Here is a 15813-nt window from a genome sequence, read left to right on the forward strand (position 1 = left end):
TCTTCCCCAAGAAAAATGCCCTTGGTTAGAGCACACCTGGAGGACTGTGTTCAGTTCTGGCCCCCACACCTTAGGAAAGAAGCGTGCTGCATAGATTTACTAAAAAGATACCTGGACTCCAAGGGTTAAATTATGAGGAGAAATCACACAAATTAGGGTTTTATTCCTGGGAATTTAGAAGGTTACGGGGTGATTTGATTGAAATTTTCAAGATATTAAAGGTTACTGACAGGGTAGATAGAGAGAAACTCTCTTTGTTGGTTGGGGAATGTAGGAGTGGGGGACATAGCCTAAAAATTAGAGCTAGACCTTTCAGTGGTGAAGTTAGGAAACACCTCTACTCACGAAGGGCTGGATTTTACAGGCCCCTTCTCAGGCAGGATCGGAGGTGGGGGGGGGTTGGGGGGCATGGAGAATCGTGACAGGTGGCGGGGGGGGGGCAGTTGTGGAGGGCCTGTTGTCTCCGTCACCCAGCGATCTTCCTGGGGGCAGGAAGGCCATTGTTGGCCTTCCTGCCCAGAGACCAATTGAGGCCCTTAAGTGGCCTATTAATGGCCAATTGAGGGCCTTGTACCGCCGCCACTGGGATCTTACCAGTGGCGGGGAGGCCTCCGCCACGCGGGGAGGAAGCCTTGTAAAATAAGGTACCCTCCCTGTTGGCTTGGTGGGGGAGGTGATGGGGGGGGGATCCTTCCTCCGTGGGAAATTTGTGGCCCACAGATGACCCCCACCAGGAACCAATTCACCCCCCTGGGATTCCCTTTCTCCTGGACTGCAAGACCACCCTCCAGCCTCCCCTCGCCGGGGCCTTCTGGATTGTCCCCAGCAACCCGCCTCACCTACCTTTTATCTGGGGTTCCACTGCTGGGTCTGGGTCCAAGGCATCTGTAGTACTGGCAGTGGCCACCGCTCCTGGTGACGCTGCCAATGCCATTGAGCTGCCAGTCCTCTGATTGGCCAGCAACTCATGGAGGTGGGAACCCTGCCTCCTAAAACTTTTACACAAAAAGACTGGAGAATTGCTCCAGGTTGGGTGATTGGGGGGGGTGGGGAGGGGGGCTGTTGGTGGGGGTGCCGAGAAAATGCAGAGGCAGGGTTCCATCCCCTTTTTGGACTGATGCTGGGAGCCCCACCTCCAGCACAAAATCCAGCCCAAAAGGTGGTATAAGATTGAAACTCTCTTTCAGAAAAGGCAGTTGTTAATAGATCAATTGTTAATTCTGAATCTGAGATCAATTTCAAAGCTTTTAACAGATTGGGGAAAAGGCAGGTATATGGACTTAGGTTACAGTTCAGTCATGATCTTATAGAATGGAGTGACTGACTTGAGGGGCTAAATGGCCTACTCTTGTTCCTATGTTTCTCTGTCCCCTATCCTCCGCTTTTGATCATTCTTGCAGTAAATTGCTACACATAGGTAGGTTTGACTGGGTTGTGGTAGGAGTATTTTTGAACAGTTGGGGGATTTTATGACAGCCCTGGTATTGGAAAGCAAATATTAATAAAAAAAATTGGAAACACATTAGGAGTCAGGAAATTTAAATTGACAACATTTATCACAATGGATGAAAGCCCAGGTAAGACAGAGTAGCTGACTAACAGTTTCTGAAAACGCGGAACAATTAAAACATTTTCGACAAATTAGCTCATAAGTGTCAGAATTCTGACAAATGAAAGTCTAGCACATCATTAGTTTCTCTGATCCAGCTATGTCAAGGAAGAACCTTCAGCTGCCCTTGGTTTTAAACTGCAAGCAATTTAATAACCTATTGACGTCAGGTATTTGATTCCTTACTGGAACCTTCCCACAAAGCAGAATGATGAAAAGGTGGATTTAGATTGTGGACACATTTCATGCTCAATGGTTTATATCTCAAAAAAAAAGAAGCAACCTAAAAATGAAGAGAGCAGTGGAAAATAAGCCGACACGCAGGTCTGCACACTATCACATAAACAGAACTGTTTTCACCCTTTTATTTAACAAGGCCACGATGAGCAACATATAAAGGTAGATTCCACTGAACCTTGAAAACCAGGTGCGATGGACTCAGATGTAGAGACGGTGCTGGAGGCCATGACAGCTTACTGCTATAAAACGTGTTTGCACCTCTGATGGAGGGAAGTCCATATTTAGAGAATCAAAGTAAGGTGAAGTCAGACATCTTTTCCTGCATAGTTAGCACATTTGCTGCTGCGTCAGTCAGCTTATCCCAGCTTTAACTGGATTAACCTTTTCTTTGTATTGTGCAATTCAAACTTATTTACCCAAACTACAAGAGCACACTCTCTAGTATCTGGTGTGTAGAACAGGCCGTGGCACTTCTTCAATACTTTGCCCAAGTGGCCATTCTTAGCATCTGAGTCTGAGCAATAACACACTGTTTGACTGATCGTGGGAGCAGCGATGGTAATAGATTTGAACCTGGTCTTATCCTTGCCTTAATGCATCAGTGATTGCAATCGCCAATGTGACCTCTGGGTGATTCTCTTGCCCAACCTCTTATTGCAATCAGGCACCAAATATTGTGATCCATCTGCTACTGTGGCTGAGATCAGATCGCAGTATAGACCAGCATTTGGAACCTGGCACCTTCCTGGATTCAGTACAACATGGCCGGTGTGTAAGATTGTAATGATTGACTGAGGCTGCATCCCTTGTCTACATATCAGTAATGAGGGTTCTAGACACAGAATCAAATATTTATATGTTTATTAAGAGTTAATGGAACTACCCTCATGCTTTGCTGTAGATCACATGTTACATTCGTTGTACTCAACTTTCTAGATAGATCTCTTCCTTCTGTTTCATTTCTAACCTCGCATTACAACTTAGTCATTTTTATATATTTCTGACTGCATTAGTTCACATGATCTTGATACACCTCACACCAGCTCTCATCACTCTTTATCAGGAAGTTCCAAGTTCTCTAAACATCTATTACCCAAAGCTTTGTTTCTGATGTCTGTGGTCCCAAGGTTGGCAGGATGCTGTTTGGATTAACAAAGTATGGGATGTATCAACTGTGCCTAAACTATACATAAGTTTCTCTCTAACTATATGTGAATTTTTGGGAAAATTGAAAGAGTTACCCAAGTCAGGTAGGGTACCATACCATGTCACTTCCCTTACCACTTGATCCAGGTCCAGTCTGGTAGATATATCCTCTGGGACTCTGTCAGCCCAGTCAGTGGTAACATTATGAGCCTCTGTAATGTATAGCCTAGGATGTCTATACATACTTATTTAGAAGTTTTACATATAAGAAAGACTAAGTATCCCAATATGCTGTTCTGACAGGCCAAGAAGCTCTTGATGAGATCTAGCAAACTATCGATCTACAATAGCTAGACTAAAAAGAATACAAACGAGATAATCACAGAATCACAGAACTGCTACAGCACAGAAGGAGGCCATTTGGCCCATTGAGTCTGCTCCGGCTCTCCGGATGAGCAATTCCCTCAGTTCCATTCCCCCGCCTTCTTCCAGTAACCCTGCGCATTCCTCCTTTTTATATAACTGCTGAATTCCCTTTTGAATGCTTCAATTGAACCTGCCTCCAACACATTCTCAGGCAGTGCATTCCAGACCTTAACCACTTGCTGGGGGCAGAAAGTTTTTCCTCATGTCGCTTTTGCTTCTTTTAACAATTACTTTAAATCTGTGCCCTCTCGTTCTCGATCCTTTCACCAGTGGCAACAGCTTCTCTCTATCTACTCTGTCCAGATCCCTCATAATTTTGAATACCTCTATCAAATCACCTATCAGCCTTCTCTTCTCCAAGGAAAACAGTCCCAACTTCTCCAATCTATCTTCATAACTGAAGTTTCTAATCCCTAGAATCATTCTCGTGAATCTTTTCTGCACCTTCTCTATGGCTTCACATCTTTCCTAAATGCCGCGCCCAGAACTGGACACAATACTCCAGCTGGGGCCGAACTAGTGTTGTTTACGTTCAACATAACCTCCTTGCTCTTGTACTCTCTGCCCCTGTTAATAAAGCCCAGGATACTGTTTGCTTTATTAACCACTCTCTGAACCTGTCTTGCCACCTTCAATGACTTATGCACATATACACCCAGGTCCCTCTGCTCCTGCACCCCCTTTAGAATTGTACCCTTTATTCTATATTGTCTCTCTCATGTTTTTCCTCCAAAATGTATCACTTCACATTTTTCTGCATTGAACTTCATCTGTCTATCATTCCACCAACTTGTCTATGTCCTTTTGCAGTTCTACATTATCTTCCTCACAGTTTACAATGCATCCAAGTCTCGTATCACCTGGCAAGACATGAAGCAGTACACGAAGATCCGCATAAGAACAGCAGAGAAAGAATAGAAGGACACGCAAAGCAGAAGACGGAACCATTCTCCCAGAGTAACCTGGTAATATGTGTTGCGTGTTCCTTGAACCTCTGTGCTACTATAGATTGTGCATAAAGACTGACCACTCCAGATCAGTAACGCAACATTGTGGGTTCTTTACTGAGCACTGATAGAGCAGCTGCACATCATAGAAACATAGAAAATAGGAGCAGGAGTCGGCCATTTGACCCTTCGAGCCTGCTGCGCCATTCTTTATGATCATGGCTGATCATCCAACTCAGTAACCTGTTCCTGCTTTCGCCCCATACCCTTTGATCCCTTTCGCCACAAGAGCTATATCTAACTCCTTCTTGAAAACATACAATGTTTTGGCCTCAACTGCTTTCTGTGGTAGCGAATTCCACAGGCTCACCAGTCTCTGGGTGAAGCAATTTCTCCTCATCTCAGTCCTGAAAGGTTTACCCCGTATCCTTAGACTGTGACCACTGGTTCTGGACTCCCCCACCATCGAGGTGTTCACTCTACAGGTGTTACTTCTGGACTACTAAACACTCAGAATCACATGGTGTTTTACATTATAGCACTTACAGGACTGACATGATCTTGTAACCACACCTCTTAAAGGTGTACACACACAATATTGTGTCTGTTGTATTAATTGTTATAACTTGTTGAAGTACAAGGCCATTCTTGAGCATAAGGATTTTTCTTTGCTAGTGAGTCAGCTTGTTAACTCTGAGTGCTATGTGTTCTTTTAAATCTATTTAATAAAATATAGCCACTACACACCATATTGTTTTGGTCACCTTTGAAATCTTTTATACCTCTCGATGTTCAACATTGAACTGGTTAATTATGCTTGGGCACAAAATGATAACCAGTCCATCTCTTGATTTTTACAGGTATTAAATTAAATGTTTAGGAGCACCTCAGCAATTTTGGTAGTTTGAAATAATACATTTCTTTTGTTTTATTTCTGTGTCGTGGTGAATGGAACAGTTCTTAAGCGCTCCCAGATCAGGTACAGTATGGGTTGAATTGAGATTAAAACTCTCTCTCTACATTGCCAAATACTGCATCTGAACCAGTTTGAGAAAATCACCCAGCTGCATCAATGTGGCTTTCGCCAATTTTCTCATCAGTCATTGTTGTAGCTTCTCTAGTAAGGGAGGAAGTTTAGTCCAATGTTGTCATTAGCATTTCGGTAAAGCACAATAATGAGAACATGAGATTTTCATATTGTGTCCTCTTGTACTGCAGAATTCTCCCAGCAGTAAAATTTCATATATTTGTATTCTTCCAAAAGAATTTAAGCTGTAAAATACTCGGGTAAAGCAATGGAACTTAGAGACTGTTACTGTCGGTTATGATGGTGGGAGCAATTTGAAGTTATGAATATACATCAGCCAAAGTGCATTGTTTTACATTAAGCTGTATTGGCTTAAGTGTAATATTTCCCATATGATACAACTAGTTAGTCAGAGTCTCCTGTACGTGGTGGCACATGAGGCAACCTGTTACCTCCACTGAGCAAGATATTTGACTCAAACAGAGTTTTCTCTTTGCCTTTTATCCACAGTTGGTGTTTATATTTGCAACTCTTAACAGACTTGTGTTGGTTGTTTCCGTAACAAAATACATTTTTACATGGACCTGCTGTTAGTTGAACTCATAACCCCCTACAAGATGAAACTTTAGTCTGGCTGTTACCTTTCCTCATGTTGACATTGTGTGGGTCTACCAGACGTTACACTCCTGCCTGCACAGTGCTCAAGGTCATGGGATCATATAAGCCTCTCCACCATATCAAGGTGCAGGTCCTAGAGGAAGAAATGCCCACCGGGAACTGGGTTACACCTGCCCAAACCCATATTGCTTACAACCACGAGGCAGATGAATCCGAGTGAAAGAAACAAAAAGAGAGCCTTGAAATTCAGTGCACCTGTCAATTCTGCTCTGTCTTTACACATTTCACTTTCAGTAATGAGTTGGATAGGAGGGAGGGATGATAGGAGAAGATATTTGCAAATATAATGAACCCAGTAGTAAAGAGTCACTGGATTGAGGTTCAAAAAATGTTGATAGAATTTCTGTTGAACATGTGACAACTACTAAAGTACTGTTCTAACATATTGGCTGCAATGCATAAAATCTCACTTATAAACTATACAGATCAAATGCAAACCATAGAAAATCTAGGGCCAGAAGAGATCCCTGAAGTGAGTCTTGTTCAAAAAATATCATCCACTACTTTATCACAATTGGTTTCTATGTCAGGAGAGAGCCTTAGCTCAGTGGTAGCATTCTCATTTTCTCAGTTGTAAGACTCTGCTGCATTCTAAGACTTGAGCACAAAATTTCGGCTGGCACTTCAGTGCTGTACTGTTGGAGATGCCATCTGCCAGATTAGGTGCTAAGCAGTGTCTGTCCTCTTAGGTGGCTGTAAAAGAACCCATAACACTATCTGAATAAGAGCACGGGAATTCTCCTGATATCCTGACCAATGTTTACCCCTCAACCAGTAGCACCAAAAAGCAAATTAATTGGTCATTTATCTTATTGAAATTTGTGGGACCTTGCTGTGCACAAATTGACTCTTGTGTTTGCCTACATTTTAGCATTGACTACATAAGTACTTAATTATCTGTGAGCATTTTGAGACATTCTGAGGATGCAAAATGCACTATATAAATATGTATTTTTATTAAATATCTATCAGAAGCATTATAAAGCAAAATATGATGCCAAGCTACATAAAGAGATCTTAGATGAAAAGACTAAAAGCTTGGTCAAAGAAGTAGGTTTTAAGGAGTGTCTTAAAGGAGGAAAGAGAGGTAGAGAGGTGAATAGATTGAGTGAGGGAATTTCAGAGCTTAGAGCCTAGGCAACTGAAGGCACGGCCACCAATGGTGGAATGATTAAAATCAGGGCTGCTCAAGAGGCCATCCAAAATTGCCCTAGAGAAGGTGGTGGTGAGTGCCTTCTTGAACTGTTGCAGTCCATCTGTTGCAAGAACACCCACAGTGCTATTAGGAAGTTCTACGATTTTAATTCAGCGAGGTGAGAGTGATTGTCCTTGATATCAAGGCAGCATTTGACCGAGTATGACATCAAGGAGCCCTAGCCAAATTGAAGTAAATGGGAATCGGGGGGGAAAACTCTACATTGGTTGGAGTCACACCTCGCACAAAGGAAGATGGTTGTGGTTGTTAGAGGCCAATCATCTTAGCCCCAGGACATTGCTGCAGGAGCTCCTCAGGAGTTCTCAACTGGGGAGAAACTAATTTTACTAAGTTGAGATATGATTTAGGACTGGAAACAGTTAATTGAAGGTAAATCAGTGGCAGATCAGTGGGAGGTATTCAAGGAAGAGATAGTGAGGGTTCAGAGCAAGTATGTTCGTTTAAAGAAATAGGATGGGACTAACAAATCCAGAGACCCCTGAATGTCAAGGGCTTAAAGGAAAAGATAAAGAAAAAAAGGGAAGCTTATGACAGATACCAAAGGCTCAATACTGCAGATAACCTAAAGGAGTATAAAAAGCGTAGGGGTGAAATTAGGAAAGCGAAGATAGGTCACGAAAAATTATTGGCAAGTAAAATCAAGGAAAACCGAAAGATTTTTTACATGTGCATAAAGAGCAAGAGGATAACTAAAGAATGAGTAGGGCCTATTAGGGACCATAAGAGTAGCCTTTGTGTGGAGACAAAGAACATTGGTTTTTAATGAGTACATTGGGTCTGTTTTCACAAAAGAGAGGGACAGTACAGGCATCGCAATCAGGGAGGTGGTGTGCGAAATATTAGATGAATTTAATAAAGTGAGAGAGGAAGTATTAAGGGGTTTAATGGCCTGGATTTTAAAAGCCTGCCGCCGATCCTGGTGGCGAGCTCAAGAAATGGCGAGCCTCACGCCAAAGAGCCACCACATTTCCCATGCAGCAGCTCATTTAAATAGCCGGGGCAGCCCCCCCACTTCCCACCATCACATGGAGTGGGCGGGCTGTCCATCCCCAGCAATGGCATCAGTTGCCTGTGTGCAGGCGCTGGTGCTATTTTGAACTATTTGCCCTTGCCCCCCAAGACACTTCACTTTTAAATCTGACCTTCCCCCCTGCCCACAAAACTGCACAAAGTTTAAAGTTCACCCCTTCGCACCATCCTCTAGACCCATTATGTTTATTTGATTCTGTCCCCTGCCTCCCACACTGAAAATCCTAATTCCTACCCCCTCCCTACTAGTATCATGCTGGCTTTCCCCGGATGGGGAATTGAAGGCACAGGAGTGCCGGCTGCCGCGCAAAAGATTGCGGCAGGCCTGGAAGATTTGAGGTAAGTTTAAATTTATTCATGCTATTCATTTAAATATTGAAATCTGTTCCCATTGCCCAGTGACAGGGGGGCCACCACAGAGCCTTGCCACCACTGGGAGGATTGGGCCAGGCCCTCCCGACGTCGGCCTCTATGGTGGGTTGCTGTTGACCCATATTCTGGCCTTCCCCGCCACGCAGCCTGACATTGTGGGCTTGGTAAAATCCAGCCCAACATTTTTGAAAGTGCATAAATCCCCAGGCCTGGTTGAAGTGTATCCGAGGCTGTTAAGGGAAGCAAAAGAAGAAGTAGCGGAGGCTCTGACCATCATTTTCCAATCCACTCTGTCTACAGGACTGGAGGACAACTAATGTTGCACCATTGTTTAAAAAGGGAGAAAGGGATAGACTGAGTAATCACAGGCCAGTCAGCCTAACCTTGGCGGTGGGAAAAGCATTGGAAAATTCTGAGGATAAATTTTCAGATAGAAAGACACAGATAAGTCAAAGACAGTCAGGATGGATTTGTTAACAGAAGGTTGTGCATGACTAACATTATTGAATTTTTGAGTGGAGATAACAGGGAGGGTCGATGAGGGTAGTGCATTTGAGGCATTCTGTATGGAATTTGATAAATCCCACATGGCTGGCTGATCACAAAAGTAAAAGCCCATGGGATCCAAGGCAAAGTGGCAAGTTGAATCCAAAATTGGCTCTGACGCAGAAAGCAAAGTGCAACTGTCAATTGCCATTTTTGTGATTGGAAGGGTGTTTCCAGTGGGGTTCCAGAAGGCTCAGTGCTAGGTTCCTTGCTTTTGGTGAGATATATCAATGATTTGGACTTGAAACAGGGGGTATGATTAAGAAGTTGGCAGATGATACAAAAATTGGCTGTGTGGTTGATAAATGAAGAAGAAAGCTGCAGAAAGATTACTCAGCAAATTGTTGGAGCTGCGGGCTGACAAGTCCCCAGGTCTGACTTTATCATAGGGTCTTAAAAGAATTGCCTAGTGAGATAGTTGATGCGTTGGTTTTGATTTTACAAAATTCTCTAGATTCAGGGAAGGTTCCATTAGATTGGAAAATAGCGAATATAACTCCTTTATTCAAAAAGGGAGGGAGACAGAAAGCAGGAAACTACAGGCCAGTTAGCTTAACATCTGTCAGAGGAAAAACGTTAGAAGCTATTATTAAAGATGTTCTAGCAGAGCACTTAGAAAAATTCAAGGTAATCAGGCAGAGTCAACACGGTTTTGTGAAAGGGAAATCATGTTTAACCAATTTATTGGAATTCTTTGAAGAAGTAGCATGTGCTGTGGATAAAGGGGAACCAGTGGATGTACTGTACTTGGATTTCCAGGAGGCACTTGTTAAGGTGCCACTTCAAAGGTTATTGCGGAAAATAAAAGCTCATGGTATAGGAAGTAACATTTTTGCATGGATAGAAGATTGGCTAGCTAACAGGAAACAGAGAGTCGGCATAAATGGGTCACTTTCTGGTTGGCAAGATTTAATGGGTGGTTTGCCACAGGGATCAGTGCTGGGGCCTCAATGTTTTACAATTTATATAAATGACTTGGATGAAGGGACTGAAGGTATGGTTGCTAAATTTGCTGATGACACAAAGATAAGTTGTGAAGCGGGCATAAGGAGGCTAAAAAGGAATATAGATAGGTTAAGTGAGTGGGCAAAGATTTGACAAATGGATTATACTGTGAGAAATTGTGAAATTGTCCATTTTGGCAGGAAAAATAAAAAAAGAAGCGAATTATCTAAATGTTGATTGTAGAGCTCTGAGATGCAGAGGGATCTGGGTGTTCTAGTCCATGAATCACAAAAGGTTAGTATGCAGGTACAGCAAGTAATTAGGAAAGCTAATAGAATGTTATCATTTACCGTGAGGGGAATTGAATACAAAAGTAGGGAAGTTATGCTTCAGTTATACAGGGCATTGGTGAGATCACATCTGTACAGTACTGGTCTCCTTATTTAAGGAAGGATGTAAATGCATTGGAAGCAGTTCAGAGAAGGTTTACTAGACTAATACCTGGAATGGGCGGGTTGTCTTATGAGGAAAGGTTGGACAGGCTAAGCTTGTATCTGTTGGAGTTTAGAAGAGCAAGAAGCGAATTGATTGAAACATATAAGATTCTGAGGGGTCTTGACAGGGTGGATGTGGAAAGGATATTTCCCCTTGTGGGAGAATTTGGAGCTAGGGGTCACTGTTTAAAAATAAGAGGATGCCTATTTAAGACAGAGATGAGGAGAAATTTTTTCTCTCAGACAGTCGTGAATCTTTGGAACTCTCTTTCTCAAAAGGTGGTGGAAGCAGAGTCTTTGAATATTTTTAAGGCAGAGTTAGATAGATTCTTGATAAGCAAGGGAGTGAAAGATTATTGGAGGTAAGCAGGAATGTGGAGTTGAGGTTACAATCAGATCGCCATAATCTTGTTGAATGGTGGAGTAGGCTCAAAGGGCCAAGTGGCCTACTCCTGCTTCTAATTTATATGTTTGTATATCAATGGACTAGTCAGGTGGCAGAACAGTGGCAAATGGAGTTCAATTCGGAGAAGTGAAATAATGCATTCGGGGGAAGGCATTTCAGGGAAAAAAGTTCCCCTCATCTCTGTCTTAAATGAGCAACCCCTTATTTTTAAACAGTGACCCCTAGTTCTAGATTCTCCCACAAGAGGAAACATCCTTTCCACATCCACCCTGTCAAGACCCCTCAGAATCTTATGTTTCAATCAATTCGTCTCTTATTTTTCTAAACTCCAAGGCAAGGGAATACACAATAAATGGTAGGATACTGAGAAGTGTAGATAAATAGAGGAACTTTGGAGTGCATGTCCACAGATCCTTGATGGTGGCTAGACAGGTAGATAAAGTGATCCAGAAGGCTTATGGGATACATGCTTTTATTAGCCACGGCATGGAGTATAAGAGCTGGGAAGTAATGCTGGAACAGCATAAAATACTAGTTAGGGCAAAACTGGAGAACTGCATGCAGTTCTGATCACTGCACTATAGGAAAGATGTGATCGCACTAGAAAGGGTGAAGAGGAGATTCATGAGGATGTTGCCTGGACTGAAGAATTTTAGCTATGAGGAAAGATTGAATAAGCTGGGGTTGTTTTCTTTCAAAGAGAGGAGGCAGAGGGGAGTCCTAATTGAAGTGTGTAAAATTTGAGGGGTCTCGATAGAGAGGATAGGAAGGCCCTATTCCCCTTGGCTGAGGGGTCCATAACCAGGAGGCATAGATTTAGGGTAAGAGGTAAGATGTTTATAGGGGATTCAAGGGGAAATGTTTTCACCCAGAGAGTGGTGGGGATCTGGAACTCACTACCTGCAAGGATGATAGAGGCAGAAACCCTCATAACATTTAAAAAGAAATAGGATATGCACTTGAATTGCCATAACATACAAGAATACGGACCAAGCACTGGAAAGTGGAATTAATCTGGATGGTTTAATATTATTTGTTCCCTTGGTATGTGAACTATTGTAAGATTCACGGGACTCCAAGTAATATCCAAAGGAAACATGGGTTTTTATTATAGCTTAACTAGAGCATATATTTACAAACAGTTACTGTATGAGCCACATATAAACACATCACACTCTGTCAGGCTACACCCATAACTGCCTGGTCATGTGTGATGTGACATCACTTCCTCCAGTGACCTTCACTTACAGCTTCTTAAGGTGGTCCTCTTAAGGTTGTCCTATAACTTCCCTCTTTTTTCCAAAGATAAAAAGATATGTGCAATATACAATACTGTTGCGGTTCAGACTAACTATACACAATTAAAGCAAAATGTTATTTACAAGTAAGTAAATTTAACTCTCTCGAAAGCGTAGAGGAGCTTTGCTTATTTGTCCCGACCTTATTATCACCAACCTCTTCCTAGAGCTGAGGTTGTCTTGATGACTCCTCTAAGAGTCTGGTGACTCAGAACTCTAGTACGCATGTTCTTCCTCTGTGCTCATAGCCTGCATAAGTTCATCTTAGGCTTTGTCTTTGAACGTAACTGTGATGCCACAGGGTTGTCACATGTAGTATTGTCATACAGCTCTCTGAGTTGACATTAGTTACATCTGAGAATTGCACCATTGGGTGTGTGGACCTTGAACAATCTGGTCTGGTCACATATTCTCGCAACCTCTGCAGGATACCAACTTCCTGATGCATGATTGAGGACTCTGACCTTCAGTCCTTCTCACAATCAAGCTAATTCTGGTCCTGCTTGCGTGTCATATGATGCCTTCATCTTCCCTTGTTTCGAAAGCTTAGAAAAATGATGACACTCAACATTACCAATAATCAACGATCCATCTGGTCTCTGGAGAGACTCCCGGTCATATCAGCTCTTTGCGTCAAGACTCCTAGCCTTTGTGTTGTCCTTCACATGGACTGACCCATTATGCACAACTGGGTATTTTCTACCATCTTCATTGCATTAATGAATTCATAAATCTCAGCATACTGGAAGTCCTACAACAGCTAGTCCAGTTGCATCTACACTATAAATCATTTGTTGCAGCCATTCGGAGTTCCAATAGCTGCACTGCAAGGTTATCGTTCCAATGCAGTTGTTTGGAAAACCATTATAGGCAGTCAACCTAGCTGTGGTGGGTTGCACCATAGATTCCCATTTCTTAAGATACATGTCCTTCAGTATAGGGATGGGCAGAATATTTGCACTTGCTCCGGTGCCAACTTTTACTCTGAGTTTATGCTTGTCACTCTTCTGCGGGCAAATGCCTCAGATTGCATCATAGCATTGACATGTTGATCCAAATTAACTTTGTGAAATGCTTGCTCGCTGTTCGTATGAGTGCATTCTTCATTCATGTCCTCCTGACAATCTGTCTCTCTGCTGACCTGATGTACCTGCTTCAGCTTTTGCTGTGTGTTAGCATATCTTTTGTTGCATTTGCCACCCTGTCTTGCAGACATTCTTTCTGCATGTGATCTGCCACCACTGCTATGTGCAGTATCTGAGCTCGGTCTTCTGCACTGCGTTGCTCAATATCCTCGCATGCCACAAGCTTTGCAGTGATCCTGGTACACCAGACAACTGCAGACTGTGTGAGTCAGGCCACATTTGCCACAAGGCTTAGCAGACTTCTGAGCCTTGGTTGCCATACCGATTGTCATAGCCATCCCCAACACTTGTAACTGTTGGTGCCCAGCCATGATGGCTTCAAATTCCCTCCCGTCATTAAGTAGTGCGTCTATAGTGTGCCCTTTCTTCTTTTCTATCAGGTCTTTTTGAAAGTCCTCTATTGGGGTCGATGCAATTACTAGCTTTGTAACCCATTCTCACAATTCAATATCTGTGAAGTCACATTCCAGAGCTTTGTCTTGGCACCTTGCAACAAACTTATCAATGGACTCCTCTTGCCTTTGCTGGTAGGTCAAGCCTATGCACCCGGAAATTTACCTTCACCTAGAGTGGTTGCTCCAGGAATGTCCATAGCTTGCTATGGTCCTTCTGATCCTCAACTGACAATCCTGATGTATTGATCCATTTGATCCCTTGTTTCCCAGTGTGATCTTCATATTGATAGCTTGTTTCTCTGGTTCGCTTACTTCTTGATATAAGACACACGGTTCCATTTGCTGTTGAAACAGTTTAAATTCAGATGGTATGTCCAACATCTTCCAATCTATAACTGGATATCTGAAAGCCATTGTTTTAATGATCATGCTTTGTCATAGATATAGGACTTTTTTACAGGTTTTCCTTTTCACAGGCACACTTCTTCTCTTGTTTAGACAGATTAGTTTTCTGCAGGCCTGCCCCTTTTAGAGGGTTGGATTTTGTTCACCTTCCAACGCCAGGCTCCAAGGTGGGGGTGCTGGGAATCGGAGCAGCAGCGGCCCGCCACAAGGCCTGAAGCCTGGATTGCTCGGCCTGATCCGCCGAGCTGCTGGGAAGCTCCATGGCAGGCCTTCTGCCGCTCTGCAGTGGGACCATGCTTTAAATATTGAAATTACCTGTTTGTATACATTTAAATTGAATTACCCGCGATCTTATTTTCACTGCCGGATCTTCAGCACAATCGGCGGCCCTCACACGCCTTCACTTTCTTGTACAGGGAAAGCTGGCTCCACCAAGATGGGGAAGGGGGGGAACTCATCATTTGAAGTGTAGTGGGGGTGAGGGGGGGGGGGGTGTAGCAATTTTAGTGTAGTGGGGGAGACAAGGCAAAAATTTATTTTCAGAGTAGTTATGGGGTGGAAAGGGGGCAACTCTGCATTCTCTACACATGGCTGGCAGTCCTATAAAAAGGGCACCAGCGCCTGCGCAGTGACAGTTGATGCCATTGTCCATGTCGCTGAGGGCGCCCCTGCCATATGATTGGGGTTGGCCACCCTGCATATTCTAATGAGCCACCGGGCTCAAGATCGTGGTGGCACGGTGGCATGTAGCCCCTGCATGCCTGCCACCAAAATCTACATACGCCGCTGCACCTGGTGGCTGGAAAACAAAAGCCAGCCCTGCATTGTTTTTTTAAAAACAGACAAAGCAGCTCTTTGTTTCGAAGCTTGTTTTTTTTTAAACTGTGAGCTTTTTAAAAAAACTGAGAGTTTTTTAGAGGCCTGCAGCTTGCAGTATCGGCAGCTGCTGCAACCAGCCTTTTACTTTGTGCTGGACCTCCATTGGTTGAGTTCTTCCCTCTCTTTTCAGCTTATGGCCTCGGGCATGAAGCAAAAAAAACTGGCAAAACTAAAACAGTAATGGCTTCAGCTACTGCTTTTCAAATTTTTCAACCCACCCCCAGACCAGCTGAAAGCTCCAATCCCTCAGCAAATTGCCTGCTGTACTCACAGTGCTTCAACACCTCCTGGGGTCCTGTCTGTGGTCATAGCTCGCTGCACTATTGTGGTGTCTCCTGCCAACTGCTCGCCGTCTGAATCTTCAGTCACTCCAGGCAAGCAACCTGCTGTTCTTTGTTCTCTCTGAATGTCTTTCTTCAGACAAAAATCAAATATTGCAACAATGTAATTTTTGGTGGTCTTCAGAAGAATACACCACATTACTGCCATCATATAATATTAATTTTCCCTTGGTGTGTGAACAATTGTATGAATCACAGAACTGCAAGTAATATCCAAAGAAAACGTGAGTTTCTATTGTAACAACTGGAACATATATATACAGTTACTG

This window comes from Heterodontus francisci, chromosome 31 (genome assembly GCF_036365525.1).
Source record: "Heterodontus francisci isolate sHetFra1 chromosome 31, sHetFra1.hap1, whole genome shotgun sequence".
NCBI lineage: Eukaryota > Metazoa > Chordata > Chondrichthyes > Heterodontiformes > Heterodontidae > Heterodontus > Heterodontus francisci.